At 39.1% G+C, this 26,768-nt stretch overlaps 1 long non-coding RNA gene across 1 annotated transcript in view; it reads right to left on the bottom strand.

Moving 5' to 3' along the window:
* Nucleotides 1-6,298: 6,298 nt before the first annotated feature.
* The window catches only part of LOC142543197 (uncharacterized), a 53,009-nt gene continuing 32,539 nt past the window's right edge, over nucleotides 6,299-26,768 (bottom strand). Inside the window, exon 3 of the long non-coding RNA XR_012819704.1 lies at nucleotides 6,299-6,394. This is a non-coding gene — a long non-coding RNA (uncharacterized LOC142543197). The remainder of the gene's footprint in view (nucleotides 6,395-26,768) is intronic.

Here is a 26,768-nt window from a genome sequence, read left to right as displayed (position 1 = left end):
TAATGCATCCTACTACATGTATACAAGCCGCCTTGGGAGCCTGGAGTCGATCCAATACCTGAAACCATCAAAACTCAGAAAAACGTGAAGCTTGCCATGAAGAGCCGAAAATTCTGCATGTGTTTTCCCAAAATATTTTGACATGTATCTCGGTTTTAACTTGAATAAACATGATCATGTACTGAAAAATAAATGATAATATGACTTGATTGAGGTTTGAAAGAAATCTAGACATGCCTGGTTTCGTTTCGAAAGAAAACGAACGAAACGACGACGACGCGGCACGGAGGAGGTGGAGCGCTTCTCTTGCTCTTTCTAGTTCTCGATTTTTTTCTTGCCTTCCCTCTAGCTAAGACTCACGATTTTTACACTGAAAATGGATCTGAATGGTGAGGTATTTCGGTGGAGAGGGAGAGGGATTGAGTGGTTATGAAGGTGAGGAGAAGGGTGCACAAAAATAGGATCATATCAAGACCAAGTCCACTCCCCTTTTGAATTTGAATTTTGAATTGATATCAAATGAGTTGGTGGATGCTTCTAGGAGGTGGTGGCCGAAATTTTGCTTATTTTCTAGTCTAGGATATGTCCATCAATTAATTAAATTGTGCTCCCAAAAATCCTAGAATTATCCTACAACTTACATGCAAAGAAATGGTCAAAAGGTTGATGAGTTGGCAATTAAATTGTCTAGCAACTATGGGGGCCGAAAATTGCAATAAAATGAAGGGGAAATATTGTTATCTAGTCAACTAATAATCCTTGAAAGCCTTACTAATCCTTTAATTAATTTAGTGAGCTAACCCATTAATTTAATAACTTAAATGAGTTCATTTCTTAATCACCTCAAATAATTAAATTAAAATCCTCAACTAACTTAAATAATTCCTTAAACTTCTTTTTAACTTAAATGAACTTACTTGCTAGCTAAATTAACTTCTGGAAATATTTCTCAAATCTTAAATTCTATCTCAAAACTCCAACTCCAGTCCGGCCTCACTGAAATAACTGAAATGCTAAAAATCAAACTGCTGAACTGAAATAATAAATAATTAACTTCAAACAAATGCATTTAAAATAATCATGCAATGAAGTCAATTAAATTTAAAAATCTAGAATTATGCATGGCTTATACGTCTACTGATTTACGGGTTCTACAATCCTTCCCCCCTTAAATAAATTTCGTCCTCGAAATTAGAACTCACCGAATAACTCAGGGTATCGACTTCTCATCTCCGGCTCAGACTCCCACGTAGCTTCCTCTTCTGAATGGTTGAGCCATTTGACTTTGACTCGCTTAACCAACTTGTTCCGAAGTTTCTTCTCCTGTCTGTCTAGGATCTGCACGGGTCTCTCCTCATAAGATAAGTTCGGAGTAAGCTGCAACGGCTCGAAATTCAGCACATGGGAAGGATTTGCCATATACTTCCTCAGCATGGAAACGTGAAAGACATTGTGTACTCCGGCCAGATTTGGCGGAAGAGCCAAACGATACGCTAGCGTCCCAACTCTGTCGAGGATCTCAAACGGTCCAATGAATCTCGGACTGAGCTTCCCTTTCTTGCCAAATCTCATGACACCCTTCATAGGTGCTACTTTCACGAAGACATGATCGCCCACTGCAAACTCTAACTCTCTCCTCCGCTGATCGGCATAACTCTTCTGTCGGCTCTGGGCAGTCCTCATCCTATCACGGATCTTGACTACTACATCTGCTGCCTGCTGAACAATCTCTGGACCCAACTCTGCTCTCTCTCCTACTTCATCCCAATGAACAGGAGATCTACACTTGCGACCATACAGCGCTTCATACGGAGCCATACCTATAGACGACTGGAAACTGTTGTTATAGGTGAACTCTACCAATGGTAAGTTCGACTCCCAACTCCCAGAGAAATCAATGACGCAAGCACGGAGAAGATCCTCTAAGATCTGAATAACTCGCTCCGACTGCCCATCCGTCTGCGGATGGAAAGCTGTGCTAAACAGCAACTTCGTACCCAAAGTCGAATGCAAACTCTTCCAAAACGAGGAAGTGAATCTGGGATCTCTGTCGGATACGATAGAAACTGGAATACCGTGGAGTCGGACTATCTCTCGGATATACAGCTCTGCATACTGAACCATGGTGAAAGTCGTCTTAATAGGCAAGAAGTGCGCTGATTTGGTAAGACGATCTACAATCACCCAGATAGCATTCGATCCTCTGGCTGACCTCGGCAATCCGGTCACAAAGTCCATGGTAATGTTCTCCCACTTCCACTCGGGAATAGGAAGAGGCTTGAGCAAACCTGCTGGTCTCTGATGCTCGGCCTTCACTAACTGGCAAGTCAGGCACTCGGATACAAAACGCCTGATGTCCTTCTTCATTCCTGGCCACCAATACAATAGCTGCAAATCTTTGTACATCTTCGTACTCCCAGGGTGAATGGAGTACGGGGACGTATGGGCCTCTGAAAAGATGTCTGCTCGGATAGAATCACTGCTAGGAACCCATATCCTATCTCGGTATCTCACAATACCGTCGCTGACTGAATACAAAACACTGCCCTTAGCTTCATCTCTCTTCTTCCACTGTGCCAACTGCTCATCTGCTGCCTGACCGCTGCGAATACGGTCAATAAGAGAGGACTGGATAGTCAAGGTAGATAAACGAGGAACTCTACCTCGAGGGTAAGTCTCAAGATCAAACCTCTGCATCTCAATCTGAAGAGGTTTCTGCATCGTCAAATGAGCCATCACTGCGACTTTCCTGCTCAAAGCATCCGCAACTACATTAGCTTTACCCGGGTGGTAGCTAATGTCACAATCGTAGTCTTTAACAAGCTCCAACCAACGTCTCTGACGCATGTTCAGCTCCTTCTGCGTAAAGAAATACTTGAGGCTCTTATGGTCGGTAAAGATCTGACACTTCTCCCCATACAGATAGTGCCTCCAAATCTTCAAAGCAAAAACTACGGCCGCTAACTCCAGATCATGGGTGGGGTAGTTCTTCTCGTGGATTTTCAGCTGTCGAGAAGCATACGCTATCACTCTCCCATGCTGCATCAAAACTGCACCTAAACCAAGCTTCGAAGCATCGGTATAAAGGACAAACTCGCCAGATCCTGACGGTCCAGCCAAAACGGGTGCTGAGATAAGAGCTTGCTTCAAAGTATCGAAGCTCTTCTGACACTCCTCGCTCCACACAAACTTTACATTTTTCTTTGTCAGTGCTGTGAGTGGAACGGCAATGGAGGAGAATCCCTGGATGAATTTCCTGTAATATCCTGCTAGCCCAAGGAAACTGCGGATCTCGGATGCATTCTGAGGCACAACCCAATCTCTGACTGCTGCAACTTTCGCCGGGTCTACCTCAATGCCACTGCTAGAAACAATGTGGCCCAAGAACGCCACCTTCTCTAACCAGAATTCGCACTTACTGAACTTTGCGAATAGTTTATGTTTCTGCAATGTCTGCAACACTATGGTCAGATGCCTGCTGTGCTCCTCCCGATTCTTGGAGTAGACGAGAATGTCATCTATGAACACTATCACAAACTGGTCGAGGTACGGCTGAAATACGCGATTCATTAGATCCATGAAGATTGCTGGCGCATTCGTCAGACCGAACGGCATCACTAGGAACTCGTAGTGACCATAACGAGTCCTGAAAGCTGTCTTCGAGACATCAGCATCTCTCACCCTCAACTGGTGATAACCGGAACGCAGATCTATCTTGGAGAAAATCGAAGCTCCCTGCAACTGGTCAAACAGATCCTCAATCCTCGGCAGTGGGTATTTATTCTTCACTGTAACCCTGTTCAACTCCCGGTAGTCAATGCAAAGCCTCATCGAGCCATCCTTCTTTTTCACGAATAAGACTGGCGCGCCCCATGGAGAAAAGCTCGGGCGAATGAACTCCTTGTCAAGAAGTTCCTGAATCTGCTTCTTAAGCTCTGCCATCTCTGTCGGTGCTAGACGGTACGGTGCTTTGGATATCGGAGCCGTTCCTGGCATAAGCTCAACGGAAAACTCCACCTCTCTCTCTGGTGGCATACCAGAGACGTCTTCGGGAAAAACGTCTAAGAAATCTCTAACAATCGGAACATCTGAGGCTGACTGGCTGGGTTCCTCGGGGACAGATAAAAAGGTTGCTAGAAATGCCCGACACCCTCTATGCATGAGCTTCCTAGCCTGAACATAAGGAATAATGCGCGGTAAGGAAAAGTACCTGTCCGGCTCAAATAAGAACTGCTCCATTCCAGGCGGTCGGACAAGAACGGATCTCCGCTGGAAGTCTATCAACACTCTGTTCCTCAATAGCCAGTCCATCCCTAGGATGATGTCAAATTCCGGCATCGGTAGCACAATCAGATCCGCATAAACAAGATTACCGTGCAACTCAAGGTCTATATCTCGGATAACATTGGTAGCTGCCATCTCCTCTCCTGACGGCAACACTACTGAAAAGGCTGTATCTAGCCCAATGGTCTGGATCTTGAGAAAGTTTGCAAAGACCTCCGAAATAAATGAGTGAGTGGCCCCTGAATCTATCAAGGCCTTGGTAGCGGAACCAGATATAAAAATTCTCCCTGAAAGAGCGGAGCTCTAAGTTGAATCCCACTACAAGATCTAAACTTATAGACACGCAAAGGTCTAGGTTCCTCTAGCTTAATTTCCCCGAAATAAATCTGAGTAGAGCATGCAATCCTATAACAGTTCTAAGTTCAAAATCTAAATCCCGATTCCCAACATGCGGAACTTCAAATAATAACTTAAAGTTTAAAGGTACCTGTCAACAACATAGTCTCCGGGTTGGCTTCCGCGGCATGGAGAGCAAAAACTCTGCCTTGGGTAGGCAGATTCCTCTGAGGGCACTGCAGCAACATGTGGTCTGGACTGCCACACTTAAAACACTTTCCTGAGCCAGCCATACATGCTCCAGGATGGCGACGTGAGCACCTGGGACAGACTGGGTGCTCCTGAGTCCTCGGGGCTAGGCGTCCCCGCTGCTGCTGCTGCTGCTGCTGCTGGCCTCTGTTCCTGGGCGGTCCATGAAAAGGCCTCTTATTCTGCTGCTGATGCTGATGAGGAGGAGGGCGGTGCGGTGCCTGGACTGGGCGCTTGCCCTGGCGATCCCTCTCGATATCCCGCAGATCCTGCTCTGCGGCTAGGGCCTTGGAGACGGCAACCTCATAAGTAGCAGGGTCAGATACCCTAACATCCCGGCGCAATATCGGCCGTAAACCCACCAGGAAGTGCATCAGCTTGGCTTTGGCATCATTCGCTATCAGGGGCACAAAGTGACAGCCCCTCTCGAACTTACGGATAAACTCCGTAACCGACATATCCCCCTGTCTCAGGCTCATGAACTCGGTGGTCAGCCTGGTGCGAACCTCCTCAGCAAAATACTTGGAGTAGAAAACCTCCGTAAAACGGGTCCAAGAAAGTGTAGCCAATGTAAGGGCTACCGAAGCTCCTTCCCACCATAAGCGGGCATCTCCAGTGAACAAGTAGGTGGCACATCGGACTCGGTCTGCGTCCCCCAGCTCCATAAAATCGAAGATAACCTCGAGGGATTTGATCCATCCCTCGGCAACCATGGGGTCAGATGCCCCAGAGAATTCCTTCGGGCGCATCTTCATGAATCGCTCATACACTGCCTCGGGCCCTGTCGGCCTGGCTGCGGCTGCGGCTACGGCTGCGGCATTGCCCCCCGCAAACTGTGCGAAGAACTGTGCCATCCCAGCTAACATCTGGGCACTCATGTCCTGTGGGGGCGGTGGAGGAGGTGGTAGGTCTTCCTCCGGTCTATGCTCCTCTCTGGCCTCTCGGCGAGGCTCCACCTCTCTGTTGCGCTCTAAAATGCGTCTAGGGGGCATACTGTTCCAACATAACCCATACGTAACTAACATGCATAATTCCATAATTTATTTTAAATGAACTCTGAAATACTGAAAATCTGGAAGCATGCTGACAAAATAATTCATGCTATAACTGAAATGCTGAACAAAATGCTGAACTGAAAAACTTACAGACCAAAGGCGTGGCTTCGTGAGCTTCTCGCGGTCAGTAGTAGTGAAACCCTATACAGAACCACCGCTCTGATACCAACTGTGAAGGGCCTAAAACTCCTTTCTTGAAAATTTGCGGAAAATTAAAAATTTTCTTTTTAAAAGAACTTAAATGGCCTCATTCATAAAAATCACTGGTGAATCAAGTTCCATATTTCAAAATATTGCAGCGGAAGAAAATTAAAGTTTTGCCAACAACAACGATTTAAAAATATCCAACGACTGATAAAATTGTTTGCGGAAAAAAAATAACAACTGCTGCTCTGAGGTCCTCGGGTGCCACTACTGCCGACCTAAGCTGGCTCACTGGTCCCCGCCCTCGGCCCTGGCCTCATCAGTACCTACAACAATCAAGTCTAGTGAGCCTAAAGACTCAGCATGCATAAATCGCAGGTAACGAGTAAAAATCTGAATTTAAAATATGCATGAGATAAAATATCCTGTCCTGAGGCATACTGAAAATAATCTGTACTGAGCAATTATAATACGTGCATAACTGAACTGGAAGTCACTGTAAAAATATTTGCTCCTTGGAGCCTGTACTGAAATAACTGATAAAATTTTCTGTTGAGATTATGTTCTACGCCTGTGGCCACTGCACTAAGCTGAACTGATCGGTAACTGGCTACCGGGGAGGCTGAAACTGATCTGAGCTGGCCGGTCACTGGCGACCGGGTGGTACCATACTGAACTGATCGGTCACTGGCGACCGTATAAAAATAACACTCCCACATAGTGAATGAACCACAAGCCATATCGCATAAATCTCAAAAATAATCATTTTCTGTTTAATGCACGTAAAATAATTAACTGGCGTAATGAAAATTCCTGTAATTTTACCAACTGGATTGGATTGGATCGTTCCCAGGCTCGCTGCAACCTAACTGTGCCATGAAAAATATGCAATAGCTTAAACTTGACCAACTATGCAATTTACGTTCAAAAGATGCGACTATGACGCCTAATGACTTCGCATTTAATCATGACTCCGAGCCAACTTGAACCGACACTGAACCGACGTATAGTCATGATTAAAATACGCAGAAAAATCATAAAATAATGCTCCTAAAATGATAGGGTCGAAATCTAGGTGAAATGGAGGCCAAAACACGAAACGCTCTTTCGAGAGTCAATTTGGCACATTGCACCGTAAATTCTCGTACGACCTCAAAAATGATCCAAATGACAAACGGTTGAAAACATGACCTTCCCAACTCAATGAGGCACTGTCCAGTCCAAGGCCATGGGCTAAAAGCCAACCAAGAACTCAAACGACGCTTCTGAACAGCAGCATACTTGCTGTCAAAAATACAGCAGCTGCGCACTTGTTTTTCCTTGTGTCGTTTTCGAGGCTACCGGCCATTGGGGCGTGAACCACCGACCAGAGACTCTTACCAACATCCCAAGGAATGATTTGAACCATGGCTAAGGGCCCTAGGCCAGCCACAATCCGCATCACACCAAATCTTAACCGAAGGGTCCAACCGAGAGCAACGTGCATGCGTGTGTAGTGTTTATGCTATGATCGATGTCTTGCGTCGTTCCAGTGGCCATTTGATTGACCATGGCACGATCTAGACATCTAGGAGCATGATATGAACCGTGGCTAAGGGCCATAGGCCAACCAAGATCCACACCAAGCCACAAAAGAAACGAACCATATGCTGAAAAATGGAAGGGCCGAAGGGGGAAAGGGGCTGTTCTTGTTGATTATTTAAAAACCGATGAGCCATGGACCAAGCCACCAAAAGGGCAACTTAGTCACGTCTTAGACATGCTAGGGAAGTGATCCAACCATGGCTAAAGGCCCTTGGGGCAGCCAAGATCAGATCCACAACCCTTGACACAAAACTGAAATTTCGAATCACATTTCTGCACTTATGGGGAACTTGCTGTCATTCTGAATTTCCAGCAAGCATGGGGCTGGTTTGAATGGACCAACATGGTCCTAATGCATCCTACTACATGTATACAAGCCGCCTTGGGAGCCTGGAGTCGATCCAATACCTGAAACCATCAAAACTCAGAAAAACGTGAAGCTTGCCATGAAGAGCCGAAAATTCTGCATGTGTTTTCCCAAAATATTTTGACATGTATCTCGGTTTTAACTTGAATAAACATGATCATGTACTGAAAAATAAATGATAATATGACTTGATTGAGGTTTGAAAGAAATCTAGACATGCCTGGTTTCGTTTCGAAAGAAAACGAACGAAACGACGACGACGCGGCACGGAGGAGGTGGAGCGCTTCTCTTGCTCTTTCTAGTTCTCGATTTTTTTCTTGCCTTCCCTCTAGCTAAGACTCACGATTTTTACACTGAAAATGGATCTGAATGGTGAGGTATTTCGGTGGAGAGGGAGAGGGATTGAGTGGTTATGAAGGTGAGGAGAAGGGTGCACAAAAATAGGATCATATCAAGACCAAGTCCACTCCCCTTTTGAATTTGAATTTTGAATTGATATCAAATGAGTTGGTGGATGCTTCTAGGAGGTGGTGGCCGAAATTTTGCTTATTTTCTAGTCTAGGATATGTCCATCAATTAATTAAATTGTGCTCCCAAAAATCCTAGAATTATCCTACAACTTACATGCAAAGAAATGGTCAAAAGGTTGATGAGTTGGCAATTAAATTGTCTAGCAACTATGGGGGCCGAAAATTGCAATAAAATGAAGGGGAAATATTGTTATCTAGTCAACTAATAATCCTTGAAAGCCTTACTAATCCTTTAATTAATTTAGTGAGCTAACCCATTAATTTAATAACTTAAATGAGTTCATTTCTTAATCACCTCAAATAATTAAATTAAAATCCTCAACTAACTTAAATAATTCCTTAAACTTCTTTTTAACTTAAATGAACTTACTTGCTAGCTAAATTAACTTCTGGAAATATTTCTCAAATCTTAAATTCTATCTCAAAACTCCAACTCCAGTCCGGCCTCACTGAAATAACTGAAATGCTAAAAATCAAACTGCTGAACTGAAATAATAAATAATTAACTTCAAACAAATGCATTTAAAATAATCATGCAATGAAGTCAATTAAATTTAAAAATCTAGAATTATGCATGGCTTATACGTCTACTGATTTACGGGTTCTACAGTTATGCCGTCGAAATGTACCGAGATTGAATATTGATCCGTATGTGTATTGAATTGAGTTAGAGATTGATAGAATGCATCTTGAATATGTCATTTCAGATTGTCTTGACAAGCTTCAACATCAAGACCTTGACATCGACAAAGACTGAATAACGAAAGGTATAATTCAATGTTTGATTGGGGAGCTATAACTCGAATCAGATCCGGTTTGAGTTTCCCACAAATCACATACTAGATTTCTATACCTTGTTATATTGTGCTTTATATTGATTTATATACAAGCATTGAGATAGGAGAGTCATTGGCATATATGCCAAGTTTCTAGATGTTTGGTGGTATCGAGGCATAGGAGAAGATCGACTCCGATTGTAGACATTCGATATAGACAGGGCCGAAGTCTAGGAATAAGACGTACCGCCACCCCGATTGGGAAAGTAGGTGGGAGACTTGTTACGTCTTATTCACACAGGGATCCCTAGACTTAGATATGAGTCGAGTCAAAGAATAAGAGTCAATGATGTTTTATCTGTCTTCACTAATGTGTCATGATTACTGATTCATGTATTATGATTTTGTATTTAATGGCATGATATGCATGTATACATGTTTTATACTGGAATTTGTTCTCACCGGAGTTTCCGGCTGTTGTTGTGTCTGTATGTGTGCATGACAACAGGTGGGACAGGATCAGGTAAAGATGAGAGATCGAGATAGCGTGGTGATTACGGGCGTAGAAGATGAACTAGTAGTTTTTACATTTGATATGTAATGTGTTTCAAATACTAGTTTGTTTAAGTATGTAATGAAACAAGACATGTACCTGCTTTGTTGAAAATAAAATAGAGATATCACTTGTGTATGATGTATATACAATTGTTGTTAATGTTAAAAGCAAAATTTTGACCCACATTTTCTAGCAAAGAGCCAATTAATCCCAAAGACAACTGAGTTAGAGCCCGGGTCCCCACATAAGGTACCCAAGATGAAAACAAGGACGTGAGCGACAATCGCTCCATACGAGAATGTACGATTATACAAATTGATATGATATATATGAAATACAATATGCTTGGATATCAAGAATCAAGTCAAGAATCTCATGCTCAGTTTAAAGGCGTATGAGTGTGTAGTCTCTGATCTGTCCTAGGCATCTTTTGGCTACCACAGTCATCATCAAGATGTGGACCTACAATTTCCAGGTCTTCAGAGCCCACAGGTCTCGTCGGACACTATGGCTCTCGATGCTTCATCGTCCATAATACAGAATAATGCTGAGCGGCCCAAACAAACGAGGTATATCTCAAAAGATATCACGCTCAACATGATATGTCTTACATAATATGCCAAAGCAGTAAAACATGTATCATGAAACAGATAAATATGCAGCATATAAGTGTGTATACTATGCTTGGATATCTCCGTCGGTACATCAAGTACCTAACTATAACAATCTTACAGAAAGCTTACTCGTCTAGACTCAGAAAATTCAAACATAATGAAATCACTAACAAATCAGATCATGAATTACCAAACATGCTACAAATTTCTCTGTAATGATCATTAAATCACTTCTTAGGGCTTTAGGATTATACATGCATCCGTCGTCAGCTCGCTGATGTTGTATCGATCTCAGTTCACCGACCCCTCCTCGAGTCGACACTACCTCTGAAATTTCCTGGCACCAAAGTGCCCTAGAAAATGACTAGAAACCTAAGGTATATGGCTAGAACTCTCTCTGAAAAAAGCGATGTACGAAACAAAAGAAATCAGCTTCCATTTATAGGCTACATCCGGACTAGTTCAGAAAATTCGAATCAATCTTATCTTCCATGTGTCATAATATCATTTTTCTAGTTGAATTTCTCGGGATAATGTAATCTGAAGTTGATTGGGCTGTCCATTTTAAATCTGGTGGATTTTAACAGGTTGATCCCGAATTATCAATTCCTTAATAAAGATTTTTAACAACTCTTTGTTTATCTCTTAATTAGTACTTCATTCAAAATAAGGATTCAGGTCATTACATTGCCAACACTTGGACTAAGTCTTCTATTTATCTTGAAAAGTTGCATTAAGATCAAAAGCAAGCTTGTTACAGATCAGGTTTAGGCTTTGACTATAATGATTGCAGCTATTCCAAAACAATTACTCTATTGAGTCTGAGAAAGAAAATCTAAATTAGTAGATTATATCAGATCCAACACCATATATGAATATTTAAAGCTTGAAATTAAAATCAATCAACTTGTTTATCAGAATAAAAATCACTGACTTGGATATGTACAACCTGAGAGTTCAAAGTCAGGATGAATAGAAAATAGACTCAACAATAATGATTATGGTTCTCCTTCCAAATCAAGCTAGTCTGATAAGAGTCACATCAGAAGGAATTCTTTGAGATTCAAACATAATAATTACTCAAATGTATACCAGTTCAGAAGATATGGAAGTCAGCTGATCAGAATGGAAGTTCTAAACAAAGTTTTGTTAAGAACACACCATACAACACTAGTAATATTTCATCACAATCACACGTCTCATTTAAAGACACAATGGAAGATCTAACAATATAAATTAGGGGTGGTTCTCAAAAGGATTAATCTACAATGGACCCAAATATATGTGGGTACCAAAGTCATTCTTAATATGTGATTACTGGTAAATCTGATCGAACTTTTGAATAAATCAATCTTGTACTTGGAAAGTGGAAGTTCAAGACACATGATAAGAAATAATAAATTGCTAACTGAAACTATTAAATATCAAGGCCCCATAATAACTTTCGGAGAGGATTCAAATTGTAAAACTATGGAAAAGTGTAAGATTATTCATGATAATATTTTTACCCAAAAAAATTATTTTTAGTTGAAAATTTATGTTATAATTAAATTAGTGTAAGTTATTTATGTGATAATGGATATAATATATAATTGAAAAATACACTTGCACTGTTAAGAGTTCTGAAGAATCGTGTGCTGAGATGAACATCTTAGTAGCCGGTATACACAAGATTGACTTCTCGAAAGACAAGATTTGTTCAGCATGTAAGATGAGAAATCAAGTTAAATCGACTTTCAAGAACAGATGATATATTGACTCAGCTCGATGCTTGAAACTACATCGTTTGGACATGTTTGGTCCTATATCAGTGAGGAGCTCAAGGTGAATGATGTAAACCTTTGTGATTATTGATGATTTCTCAAGATTTACGTGTGTCATATTCTTCAATACAAAAGGCTAGACCAGTTCTCAACTAATAAAGATCCTAAAGAGTCTATAAAATGAGAAGGCCATAGTGGTTGACCATATCAGAAGTGATCGAAGAGTTGAGTTTACCAACAGGTTTATTGAAACTAATATGGAAGATAATGGAATCAAGCATGAGTTCTCAGCTACAAGATCACCTCATCATAACAGTGTTGCTGAGAGACAAAAAAAATTGTGACGATCCATACGCATAACACAATAACATAATTCGTTTGATCAAACTAACACCACAACTATAAGGTCCAAAATACGATAACGTAATCCAAATGCATGCAAATCTAGGGACATGATAAAATGCCTTAATAAATTATTTCAACTCCATTAAATGTATGTTTTAAAGCAATTTTATATGTTTAAGTAGAAATTTTTATCTAATTGCTTAAAATAAGGCTCTTCGCATTTTTCAATGCTTGTAAGAGAAACGAAGACCAGTGACTAGTTAAGGAAAAAAATTATTAAATAATTATTTAACATATGATGTAATTATTATGTTATTTTTTAAAAATAGCTATGATATTTTTGCATGTCGTGCCATATTTTAAGTCGGTAATCGATTTTTTGCAAAGTTATGGACTTTCGAGGGCTTTGGTAATATTTTTGAAAAATTATCAAAATGAAATATTTTACGTACGCTTCTTTGGGCCTAATGGGCATGTTTTAGTAGAATTTTTTAGCAAGGATCACTACCCTTTAATATTTTAAATTTTGGCCCATTCTTTCATTTATTTTTTCATCATCTACACGCTCAAAATCCTACTTCCCTCCCACACCCCCTCATGGCAGCAACTACACACAGAGCATAAATATTTGGCCAGTTGTACAAGGAGATTTCATAAGGAATGTTTTCCCGCCCCTCCGGTGTTCGTCTATCGCATCATTTGTGTAGTTTTTCAAGTGTTTAGAAGTAAACACACCATATACCTTCGTTTTCTCATCTTTCACAACATATGACGTAATCTTGATTGATCTTGCATGAGATATGTAAGATCTACTGATTTATGTACGTTTTGAAAGGTTATGCATGGAAAAAAAATTTCCTTCCTTTGAGGCTCACGTTTTTGCCACATGTACTGAATTATGAACTTCTACAGTTGACACCGAATATGTCGTTCGAAGAAAAGCTTTCTCTGATTCTGGATAGGAAAAAAGGAGACTCAAGAACAAAGTAATTCAGATGGTTAAGGTCAAGTGGCTAAATCACTCAGAAACGGAAGCTACTTGGGAGACTGAGACTGAGATGAGGATTCGCTACCCATAGTTATTTGGTGAGTTTCAAATTTCGAGGACGAAATCTTAATTAAGGGGAGGAGAAATTGTAAGGTCGAAAATGCGATAACGTAATCCAACTGCATGCAAATATAGAGAAATAATAAAATGCCTAATTAAATTATTTTAAATTCATTAAATGTATGTGTAAAAGCATGTTTATATGTTTAATTAAAAAGTTTTATCTGATTGCATAAAATAGGGCTTTTAGCATTTTTCGATTCTTGTATGATTAACGAAGACCGTTGACTAGTAAAGGAAAATGTTTTTATTAAATAATTTTTTAAAATTATTTAACATATGATGTAATTAGTATGTGATTTTGAAAAATAGGGATTTTAGTATATTTTTTTGTCGAGACATATTTTAAACCGATTATTGATTTTTTTCCAAGTTAAGGACTTTCGAGGGCTCGAGTAATATTTTGAAAACTTATCAAAACAAAATATTTTACGTACGCTTCTTTGGGCCTGACGGGCCTATTTTAGTAGGATTTTGGGTTAGGATCACTAAACATTAATATTTTAAATTTTGGACCATTCTTCCATTTATTTTTTCATCATATACAAGCTCAAAACCCTATTTCCCTCCCCCACTTCCTCACGGAAGCATACACGTAGCAGAAATATTTTGTCGTTTTTTGAGGATATTTGATAAGGAACATCGCCTCATCCCTCCGGTGTTCGTATCTTGCATCGTTTATGTAGTTTGGCCATGGTGCAGACCCTGGTGGGTCTGAGTCGTGGTCGAGGATGGCTCAAGCATGGCTGGTCAAAACCTAGGGGCAGATTGTGAAGCTGGGATTGAAGGGGGTTCGATTGGTGAATTTTTGGTTGAACATTGCACGTCCTCGTGCATGGGGGTGTCTCCAGGGTCTATGTCAGTCCAGGAGGGTTCAATCAAGTCTTAGGTGGGTAAATTTGAGGCTACTAAAAGCTATGGTTTTCGGCCCTTAAGTACAAAATTTTTCCAGCAGAGCTCAAGTGGTTTTTGAAGGTCTTAAAATTTTCTTATTTATGTTGTTTAAGGTCTGGTAAGGTACTGGTAAGCCATGATTAAAGTTTGGTTCAGTTTCAGGTTGCTTTAGGTTAAAATCGGGGTTCTGGTTCAAATTTAAAAATGAATTATGAAACTTAGCAAATGGGCTTGGATCTATGTCTAAGAAATGATTTAAAAGTGTTTTTAAGTAGTATTTGTTAGCTCGGATGGATTCGTTGAATTTATAAAGTGCAGAAGTAAAATGGTCAAGTTAGGGTTTCTAGGGCAAAATGGTCATTTTGCACCTGAATTAATTTAGAAGTCCTGTTCAGTGTCCTGATAACTAAAAGTTTATTTTAAAAATTTTTATTTTGAATGAATATGGATTTTTATGTAAATTGTTAAAGTATACGTTGCATGCTTGTTTCAAGAAAATGTTATATGCATGAATTTTTATAAGTGATGGATATGATAAAATGTTTTGAAGGAGATGATTTGATCGTGACTAATATGAATACCAATATGAAATCATACGATGACATATAAGGCCAAGGCTCAGTTGACGGGTGAGAGTGTCGCTGATGTCCCAACCGCCTGGTACCATGATAATACGTAAGATTGATCAATCGAAAAACAGTTGATACAAAAATCACAATTAATGATCTGAATTAATATAAGGGGAAAACATATATATATATATATATATGATGGCAGTGAATGAATATGTTTATGCTTAAGAAAAATTATGAAGTTATGTTAATTTCAGTAATTTTAGCTCTTGTTTGATATGTATATGTATTTTTCTAGCTTAGTTAAGGTGTATTGAGTCTTAAGACTTACTAGATGTGATTGATGCAGGTGAGCATGAATTTGAGGAGACATAATGTGCAGATGACTGATTTGGCTGAGCTGGTGGAGCATGAGAAGCCGAGGACCTTATGTTTTTTCCGCATATGATCTTTGAAGGCATGTTTAGATACCATTTTAAACAGTTTATGATTTTAATTCTTTTAAATAGTTTATGATTTTAATGTGTTTATGGTTCAATATATTTTAGCATTTTGCATGATTATTTTGTTTTTACACTATAGATGTGTGGGATGGTTCATTTCTATGAATTTAAATGCAGTGATTTATTCGGTAGTCGGATTTATTTTTAAAAGCATGTTTTGAATTTTTATATGTAGTGGTGTATGTATATGCTTCGGCTGATTGCTATATTTTTTTAAAAAAAAAATTCCAATAGATGTTTAGGGATGTTTCAACAACGCTTGGTCGGCAAGGATCACCGCAGTCTTGGACTGGATATCCACTACCAATCAAAAGATAATCATAAGATAAGTTGGAAAGGTCCTCGGACACGTTCTATAACTTCTAGACCCATACATCTATAATTTAGCCACAGACAACTTGTATACCTCGAAAATAATATTTTTGCACGTTATATTTATTTACTAATGCGTGGACCTCGTTGGATGGACCCCAGGTATGCTGCCCCAACTTAAAACTTACAACTCAAAACGGCCCATAAACTTGCATCTTACTCATTTGAATCTCGAATTAAATAAAATGACTTACGACTTACCAAATGACTCGGGTCTCGAATCACCATTAAAACATCCAAACCTACTATCTAGACCCTTAGGATCCCCCCTCGAACAGCCCAAACCATCCCACACAAGCCATGCAACTCGAGACTCATCTTATGCTCTATTCGGCAAAATTTTGACACGTTTGGGTTTTTACAGCTCTAAACAAACCACAGCTCGGTCCAGCCCTTAACCATGCCCTAGAATATCACCTTAGACCATAAAAAATCCACTTATACAGCCCTTACCAACTCAGGTCGCACGCAAAAGCCGTAGATCATACAAGCCATGGCAGTGTCTATCATGGGTTCCATGTGTGCTGTTGTCACTTCGTACTTACAACGACATTCCTACCTGACCAGACCATAGCTGTCCAAGACCAGGCTTACATTAACACCATAAGACATGGTCCAGACCCTAGCCAAGATTTTCCAACCCATCCCTACCATTGAACCAATAGGCCGAACGAAAACAGAAACCCACATGCGCGATCGACAGCAGCTACACTCCTTGCTTCCTATGTGAGACCAGCCCACTTCTGACCTTACAAGGACTGATAAACAACATCTAAACACATCGTGATACACTCCAATACACAACAGCAACAGGCTGGACGATCCACATGAAGCCTACGCATAAAAAAACTAATGGAAACTTGAAGAAAATCGAGCAAAAAATTTCAGCATGCATAAACGATTTTGATTCAAATCACTCATGTAAGGAATCTTTTTTCAGGTATATTTATTATCAAATAAGAATATATATTAAGATTTATGCATAAAAAAGATTTAAAACATGCATTTGCGTTAAAACGCTCGAATAAACGAATACCAGCGCGAGGGAATTTAGAGGATAAACGGAGGACAATTGCTAGACTTTTTCCTGCCAAAAAATTGTGAGCATTCACCAAAATATTGTAAGTAGATGTGTGGAGAAGTGGATAAGGCTACTTGGAGGACAAAACCCCAGCTTTTCATGTTTTTATGTGTGTATTCGAGTTTGTGTGTGTGAGTTGTGTGGTGTTTTTTTTTAGGCTTAAAGCCTCTTACCAGATTAGGATTAAATAATTCAGCCTGAATCATAGTCTGAGATCAAAGACATAAAAAAATTTAAGATTCCTTATTAGAAATAATAGAGTCCTTCTTATGTGAATAACCTATACAATTTTTGGTTCCCTACTTTTTCTATTTCTCTTTCTGATCCAAATATCATAAAAGTACTCACTTTAAATATAAAGACTGAGGGTTTTGATATGATAGATAGAACAAAAAAAATTCTATCATATAGAATTTGTTATAAGGTTATGAATTCAATCATTTCTAATTTTATAATTGATTATAATCAAATTAGTTCTAAGAGAGGAGAAACTACTCTAATTATAACTGACATTAATAAAATGAATATTATGATTGCTAAAACAATTAACTGGAATCAGGTTACTCTTCTAGAAATCTGGAAAAAGGATAATATTTTTACTTCTCTTAAAGAATAAAATAGAAAATTAGAAAGTATTATCCAGTATGTAGAGCACAAAATCAGTACACGTAAAACTCATTCATTTATTTAAATTGTTAAATTATTTATTTAAATTTTTAAATGATTTTAGCGATGCATGATTTATGATCTTTTCATTATTATAAATTATTATATGTTTAATTGATGCACGTTAAAATGTTTTCTTGAGTTTTATGTTTCAGGCGAATATTCAATGCGGGATCGAGAAAAAGAGACCGGAGGTGATTTAGGCGATTTTGACAAAATGTGGTATTTTATTTCAAGTCAAGATATTTGGTATTTTAAAAGATTTATGAAATTTTATGCATTTTAAAACCTAATTTAATTTATTAGGTGATTTTAAGATTTTAAACTTCGTTTATCACGTGTATTTCATTTTTTTAATTAGGGGATTTTAGTAAATTTGGTATTTGATTGGTATTTTAATTAGCATGTTAATTAATTTATTAAGAAATATTTCCCCTGATTAACTACACACACACGTTACACACACATACACACACACTAAGCGGCTACACACACTCACACACACAATTTTCTTATATTTCATTTCATTTTGAGAGAAAATGGTAGGGTTCTTAGAGTTTCCAGTAGCCAACCCCTCCCCTTCGAAGTATTTCAGCAGTCAGTCGATTTTTTTAGCAGCAAAATCGTGCCTCAAGTCGCCCGGATCACTTCTCGCACTGCCTCGTTTCAGTATTCATCATATCGTAAGTTTTAAAGATTAAATGCGTGTATATTCTTTTATTTTTGCAGCGATCTTGTCTTAGTAAGTGTTTTGATGCGTATTATATGCAAAATCCGTGTATGTTGTGCAAAATGTTTGAAGCGATTTTTGGATCAAAATTTTAGATCTCAAAACCGAGTCTGCTGTCATTTAGAGTACTGTGAATTTTCGGTCAACTTTCTTGAAACACTTTCAACATGTAAAACGTAGTAATTTTTTATACCTTTGATTGGACAGTAAATTCGTAATTTTTGGACCAGAAACGAGTGCTTTATGATCATTCTCGTGTGACTGTACAAATTGTGACGTTTTAAAAATAAGTTCATGTTCCTTGAGTTTATCTGGTTGTAGGCTTCGTTGAGAATCGCCGAGTGTTCATTGCTGCGTAAGTTGTCTCATGTGTTGGGATCAGTCATATTTCGGTGTTTCATTTCAAGTCGGGATGGGTTTGGTTGCATTAGAAGGCATAGGGAAGTGAATGGGTAGACGATGACATTTTGAGGTTTGGTTAGCGCTGGGTTAGCGCCGCAGCGCTGCACTAGGAGCGCTGCCGCTTCGCATTATGCAGCGCCTAGGCGCTATAGGAGCTGCAGCGCTAATCCTCAGCACCTAGGTGCTGTGAAATGTCTACAACTTGTTTTTTGTTAAAAAGTACTACAAATTTTTTTTCCCCTCCATTAATTCGGCCGAAATACTCATATTTATTGTAAAATATTTTGCAACTTTTTAAAATAAAGCAACCAACCTTATTTAAAATCCAAAGGAAAAAGTAGTAGAACATAAAATCGTCAAACATTTTATCAATCCTAAAAGAAATATTTAAAAATAAAGCCAATACTAACAACCTCTCAAAAGCATAAATAAAAAGTCGTAAAATTCATTAAAATAAATCATAAGTGCAGAAAGATAAGCGTTGGTCCTCGGATTATGTGCACCTTTAGTCCATCAAAATCAACCATCTAGACCTCAATTATCATTATTATCATAATCATCTGCATCAATCACACTTAGTAAGTCTAAAGACTCAGCAAACCATAATCTTGATAACAAATAATACATATATAGATCACATGTAACAGTGAAAATACTTTTACTTAAAATAACATTTTCATAATCATGCATAACCTTAAACATAAAAAATTTTCATAAACATTTCATATCATCGTATACTTATTCATATTCATCATAAACATATTCGTATTCATCATATTCTTATACGTATTCATTTTCATTGAATACAGATCGTTAATTGTGACTTTCGTATTCGTATTCGTATTGGGGAGATGGATCCATCTACATTTAACCACTGTACTGGGTGGCGGGGACATCAGCGACACTCTCACCTGTCAACTGAGCCTTGAACTACGTATTAACATATCATTGTATCAGTGTATTAGTCGCAATTACTTCACTTCCTTCAACATTTCATATTTTCATCACTTATAAAAATTAAACATGCATATAACATTTTTCTTTTAAATCAAGCATGCAACATGTCTTTTAACGTTGTCGTGCATCATAAAATTTCATAAACATGAAACATAATCAAATTTACATACAAAACAGCATTCAGGACACTGGCATGACGTTTACTAATTTTCGGGTGTAAAATTATCGTTTTACCCCTAGACGTAAAATTTCACGATTTTGACATTTTCTTGATTTCGTTGACTCTAGACCATCCCAAATAATAATTTTGCATTACGTTAATTTTCCAGTATTTTTATTTAGCTTAAAATCTAGACTTTTTAATTATTCATTAATTGTTAATTCTTAATGCGTTTTAATCCCGAATTAAATCAAAATTTAATATAAAATTCTCAATTTAAAAACTTAGACTTTTATTAATATTTCATCCTCGTGAACTATGACTCGATCTCCGTGAGCCACATTTCAATTTTTAAACCAAATAAAACCCTAATTCTCGAACCCAAGCACTACCCTCGAACCAACATTGGTTTTTCATCGAGCCATCTACTAACCAGCCCAAGCCAACTTCGAACCAGCCCTTCCCTGGACCCTCGTGAACCCTTATCACCCCTAGGAATCGACCCCAAGCCCCAACCGAAGCCACACAATCGGAAAAGCAGCTGCGGCCGAGACTACCCTCTATATAGGCCTCTACGAATCGTGCCTAGGACTCCAGCGATAGGACCAGCCCCTAAACAAGCCCCTTGTACACCCTCTTAGGATCCTAAGGACTTGACCTAGCCCAGCTTGAAGCCCCCTGGCCGAGCCCTTTTTCCAGCGTGCTTCTGCACGAGAACAACCCTTCTCGATGGCTCTCGGGTGGAGTCCTAGCTTTCTAGGACTCCTCCCCAGTCATGACTCTCGAGTCCTAGCATGGCTAGGACTCCTTCCCTGACTAAGACCATGACCCAAGCCAAGCCATGCAAAACCTAACCCCTTAAACTCGAACCTTGATCACGAACCAAGAAAATGGTTCCAGCTTGTTTGTTCCTTGTGCGCAACGTGTTTGTGTGTCTTAGGACTCCATAAAATCGTATAAAACATGCCATTTTTAGTCCTATACATGGCAGCCCCTTCATGTACAGTTATATCATGATTTTGGATAAAAACAACATGCTTTAAAATTCATATTTGCATAAAAACAAAAATACATCAAAGTGCATTTTTTTTCATGCAATTCATATACAAATTCATATTATGGAGTGATGGATGAGTAAAGGAAAGAATATGGCGTGCCTTTGCGTAATTTACGCATGAATAAACGTTGACGATTGTGAAGAACGACGACGAACAACCTTGTCTTGAAAACCCTTGGAAGAATTCGAAACTTTCCTCTTGTTTTCTAAGGTGTGTGCCGTGAGTTTTAGAGAAAAGGGTTCTAATAATTTTTGGGGGCGAGGGACGTGTGATGTGTTTTAATTATGGGGTGGGTTTAGCTTAATTATACCAATTAAATTGTGTGTGCAAGCTTAGGGCCCATTAGTATCGTATAATAGGCTCATTAGTGCTTAATAAAATTATTTTGTTAAATAAAGTTTGTGAAATTATTAGTTGGGTTGTCGAAACATTTGTATTTTTGTTGAAAATCAAACACCGATAAAAGTTACGTCCCGTCATATAAAATCACCTCAAAACTCTTTATTTTCAAAAATAAGAAAAAGCATCAACCATATTTTAAGTAATTAAAAACAATTATTTAATAAAATTATTTTCCATTTTTAAGCCATCGGTCTCCGTTCCTCGATCGCAACTCGAATAACCCTTAAATACATTTTAATGCATTTAATTATAGAACTACTAAAACATCTTATAAACATATCACATAATCAATTTACCAAATAAAATCAATTAAGTAGCTATTTTCCGTATTCCCTAGATTTGCATGCAGTTGGATTACGTCTTCTTAATTTTGGACCTAACATGCTGGTTCAAGGGCCTTCGAGCTTCAGGTTTAGATTCTATTGCTTCATTTGGGTATTAATACGTCGTTATGTCCAAGCTTGATGAGGGTTATACTAGGAGTTACGAGTCTTGAATGTGAATCTATGAGTCATGGTTTAAACGGGGTTCGAGTTTTCCATTGCTTGGGAAATGTTCATACTTCCCATCAGGATTTGGTTCAGGGTTCGATGTCATGGTTTATTATGGTGTTTAACATGGTCAAGTCTCGATTGGTCTAGAAATTCATAATTTATTTATTTACTTCGGTGGTGAATTGATTGGTATGATTTAGTTATCAAATTTGAGTTGAAATACGTTTTAGCATGTGCAGCAGTATCCCAAGCAAGATCCAACAAATCCCTCAACGCTGTGTAAGTATGTTTGATGTGCCAAAAAATATATATTATGTTTTTGAGGTATGCTATTTGTCTTGCGACCAAATATGAACGGGTTTGGAAGCTGTAGAACGTATCCGGGGACCTCTCCACCCCTGTAAAGTATGACTGGGTTTGGATCAGGATTGAAAAGCGGTAAAATATGACCAGAGACCAATTCACCCAGTAAAGTATGACCGGGGATCTTATGTATGTGGTAGTGTATCTCTGCCAGCCTAGTACTATGGTTTAGTCTTATCAAGCACATTATATATGGGTCACTTGCTTTGAAACATATATTTACGCAAAAATGATGATGATGATGCATGTTTAAGTATGTATGATGCAAGTACGTTTATGAAAATGTTTATGATATGATGGCACTTCTATGTTATGCAAGTTTGTTCAAAGTTAAGTTATGTATGTGCTACTTTTAATGCATGTAGATTTTATTACGTATTTTTCGTTATTCTCAGTTTATACATGCTTAGACAGCTTAGTCCTTAGACTCACTAGACTTGATCGATGCATGTGAGGACGAGGTTGAGGAGACGAGAGGCGCAGACCAGTGAGATGGCTTGGATTGGGTGGAGGACTAATCTGATGACGGCTTAAGTTTCAAGAAATTTTTATTCATGATGACTCATACTCTGATTTTAACGAATTACTTTATGATGTTTTAAATAAGTACTTGTTACAAGTTGTTTGCAATTTTTAAATATTTGTTCAGGCATTTTAATTATTGGGCATTTTGAATGAGAATTTCTTATTTAAGAAAAAATTTTATTTTCCGCAAATTTTAAGTATTTTTAAAAGTACAGTAAGATTGAGGAGACAAGAGGCGGAGACCAGTGAGATGACTCGGATTGAGCGGAGGACTAACCCGAGGACCGCTTAAGTCTCAAGAAAATTTTTATACATGTTGAACTCGTACTCTGATTTTAACGAATTACTTTATGATGTTTTAAACAAGTACTTTTTAGTTGTTCACAATTTCAAATATTTGTTCAGAAATTTTTATTATTTGGCATTTTGAATGAGAATTTCTTATTTGAGAAAAAAATTTATTTTCCGCAAATTTTAAGTATGTTTAAAAGTACGGTACGTTACAATTGGTATGAGAGCAGTTTTCTTGTAAAGGGTTATGTCTACTGCCGGTTGTGAGAAGCTCGCGGAGTCACGTCTCAAGTCTGTAAGTTTTATAGTTTTAAAATTCTTTCATGTAGTAAGCATTAAAGTCATGATTTCATCATGTACATGTTTAAATTTGATTTATGTGCATCTTATGCTATGGGTATTATATTCTTGCATGTTGGTTTACGTGTTGGGTAAAATTTGGAACTGTATGCCTTCTCAACATATGATTGCACGAGGAACAAGTGAACATAACAGAGAGGCTCGGGATGAGGCTGGGGCCACTCCTCATCGCTCACCGCCAGATATTCAGGCACAGATGCTTGCTGGGATGACTTAGTTCTTCGCACAGTTTGCGGGGAGCAATGTTATACAGGGGCGAGTCCCAAGCCAGAGGCAGTGTATGAGAGGTTGAGGAGGATGGTCCAAAAAGATTTATTGGGGACTAATGGCCCGATGATAGCTGAGGGATGGATTAAGTCCATCGAAGTGATTTTCGCTTTCATGGAGTTGCAGGATGCAGACAGAGTTAAATGTGCCACTTTTCTATTGACTGGGGACGCTAGATTGTGGTGCCGCATCTGTGTCAGTGAACTTGCAAACTCTATCTTGGGATTGTTTTAAGCAGGTCTTCTACTCCAAGTAATTCACTAGGGAGGCACACTCCCGTCTGATTAGGGAGTTTATGACTTGCTATAGGGAGACGGCAGCGTGGCGGATTTTGTGAGGACATTTGACAGAGGGTGTCACTTCGTGCCCCTAATTGCTAATGATGCCTGGGATAAACTGATGTATTTTCTTGATGGTTTACGGCCGATCTTGCGCCGTGATGTTAGAGTTGCTGGTCCTACCACCTATGTCGTTGCTATATCTAGAGCCTTGGCGGCTGAACAGGACAAGAAATACATTGAGAATGATAGACAAGGCAAGAGGCTCTATCAGGCACCGTAGCGACAACATTTCAAGAGACCTTTCTAGGGGCAGCGGGGAAAGAGGTCATTTCAAGGACCGCAAAAGGAAAATGTCCTATTCCTCAAAAGAAGGCTCCTCAAAAACCGGAGTACCCAATGGACCCGGAGTGCAACCGTCAGCACATGGGCCAGTGTTTACGGGGTTCTGGCAACTGCATAAAGTGCGAGCCAGTGATCATATCCTGAGGGACTGCCTGCAGTGGAGGCAGTCAAACCAGGGGAGAGTGTTCGACATGCATACCGAGGAGGCGAACTCAGACACGACTCTACTTCTAGGTAAACTATTTAATTCAGCATAGTATTTCTTTTGGTCATGCATGCTTCAAAAAAATTTCTTGGGTATATTAGCATGTTGTTTTTGTATTTGGGAGACTTTGGATAGAAATTTCCAACTACGCATGAGGCTAAGATTAGTATTTTTGGGTATAATTTTATGTGTTGTGCTAACGTCCTTCAGGAAACTTTTTCATAAAGAATGTGGCCACGAAAGCTTTGTTAGATTCCGGGGCCACTCACTCTTTTATCTCGAAGACATTCGCTAATTATTTGAGTGTCAAATCCATTGTACTCGAGGTGAACTACTCCATGACAGTCCCATCTGGGGAAGAGTTATCAGCTACTAGCTTGGTCTGAGATATCGATCTTGAACTACAGGGCCACCTAGTTTATGCCAACCTGATTGTGTCGCCCATGCCAAAATTTGATGTCATTTTGGGTATGGACTGGCTGACGAAGAAATGAGTTCTAATTTATTTTCAGAAAAGATCAGTGTTGGTAAGACCATTGGGCATGGAGCAATTTCTTTTTGAGCAAGACAGGTGGAGAAATTTCCCTCGCATGATCCATTGCATGCAGGCATAGAGACTTATGCATAAGGGGTGTCAAGCATTCTTGGCCAGTATTATTTCAGCAACTGACGCACCCACCCTATCGATATCTGATGTACCAGTTGTCAGAGATTTTCCTGACGTTTTTCCAGATTACGTAAAAGGTCTTCCACTAGAGAGAGAGGTGGAGTTTGCCATTGAAAATGTGCCAACAACATTGCCAATCTCTAAGGCACCATACCTTTTGGCCCCAGCAGAGAGTTAGAGCTCAAGCAGCAAATCCAGGAGCTCTTTGACAAAGAATTCATCCGTCCTAGTTTCTCACCATGGGGCGCACCAGTACTCTTCATAAAGAAGAAAGATGGGAGCATGAGGTTGTGCATCGATTATCGATAATTGAACAAGGTAACGATCAAGAACAAATACCCATTACCAAGGATCGAGGACTTATTCGATCAGTTGCAGGGAGCTACAGTGTTCTCTAAGATAGATCTACGTTCTGGGTATCATCAACTGAAGGTAAAAGATGCAGATATTCATATGACAAACTTCAGAACTAGATATGGGCATTACGAGTTCTTAGTTATGTCATTCGGACTGACGAATGCTCCAGAAATTTTTATGGACCTAATGAATCGAGTATTTCAGCCCTACCTAGATTAGTTCGTTACAGTATTCATTGACGAAATTCTTATATACTCGAAGAGCCATGAGGAACACAGTCATCATTTGGATATAGTTTTGCAAGTCTTGTAGAGTTGCAAGTTGTTAGCAAAATTCAGTAAGTGTGAATTCGGGTTGGAGATAGTAGCATTTTCGGGACATATCATATCTAGCAGTGGCATTGAGGTTGATCCAGCTAAAGTGGCAGCAGTCAGAGAATGGGTTAATCCAATGAATGCGTCAGAGATCCATAGTTTCCTAGGCTTGGTAGACTACTACATGAAATTTATTCAGGGGTTTTCTTCGATTGCTGTGCCACTTACTTCATTGACTAAGAAAAATACTAAATTTGTATGGAGTGATGAATTTTAGAATAGCTTCGATACTCTGAAAGCAAGCTCTTATCACAGCGCCAGTTTTAGCCATGCCGTCAGGGCAAGGAAATTTGTTGTTGTACACCGATTAATCTAATCTCGGTTTAGACACAGTATTGATGCAGCATGGTGGGGTTATAGCTTATGCCTCCAGACAGTTAAAGGTTCATGAGAAGAACTACCCGACTCATGATCTCGAGTTAGCTACCATTGTCTTTTTGTTAAAGATATGGAGACATTATTTGTGCGACGAGAAAATCCAAAGAGTCTCAAGTACTACTTCACGTAGAAAAAGCTAAATATGAGACAAAGACGGTGGTTGGATTTGGTAAAAGGCTTAGATTGTGAAATTAGCTACCATACAGGGAAAGCTAATGTTGTGGCAGATGCTTTGAGAATGAAAGTAGCAGTCATAGAACAGCTATCAGCGTAGAGATCTCTTCAGTCTGAGATTCAGAGGTTTGGCTTAGAAGTTTATCCCTCAACGCTATGTAAGTATGTTCGACGTGCAAAAG

This window comes from Primulina tabacum, chromosome 4, assembly GCF_025594145.1.
Source record: "Primulina tabacum isolate GXHZ01 chromosome 4, ASM2559414v2, whole genome shotgun sequence".
NCBI classification, from domain to species: Eukaryota; Viridiplantae; Streptophyta; class Magnoliopsida; order Lamiales; family Gesneriaceae; genus Primulina; species Primulina tabacum.
This window is presented reverse-complemented; position numbering and strand designations above follow the sequence as displayed.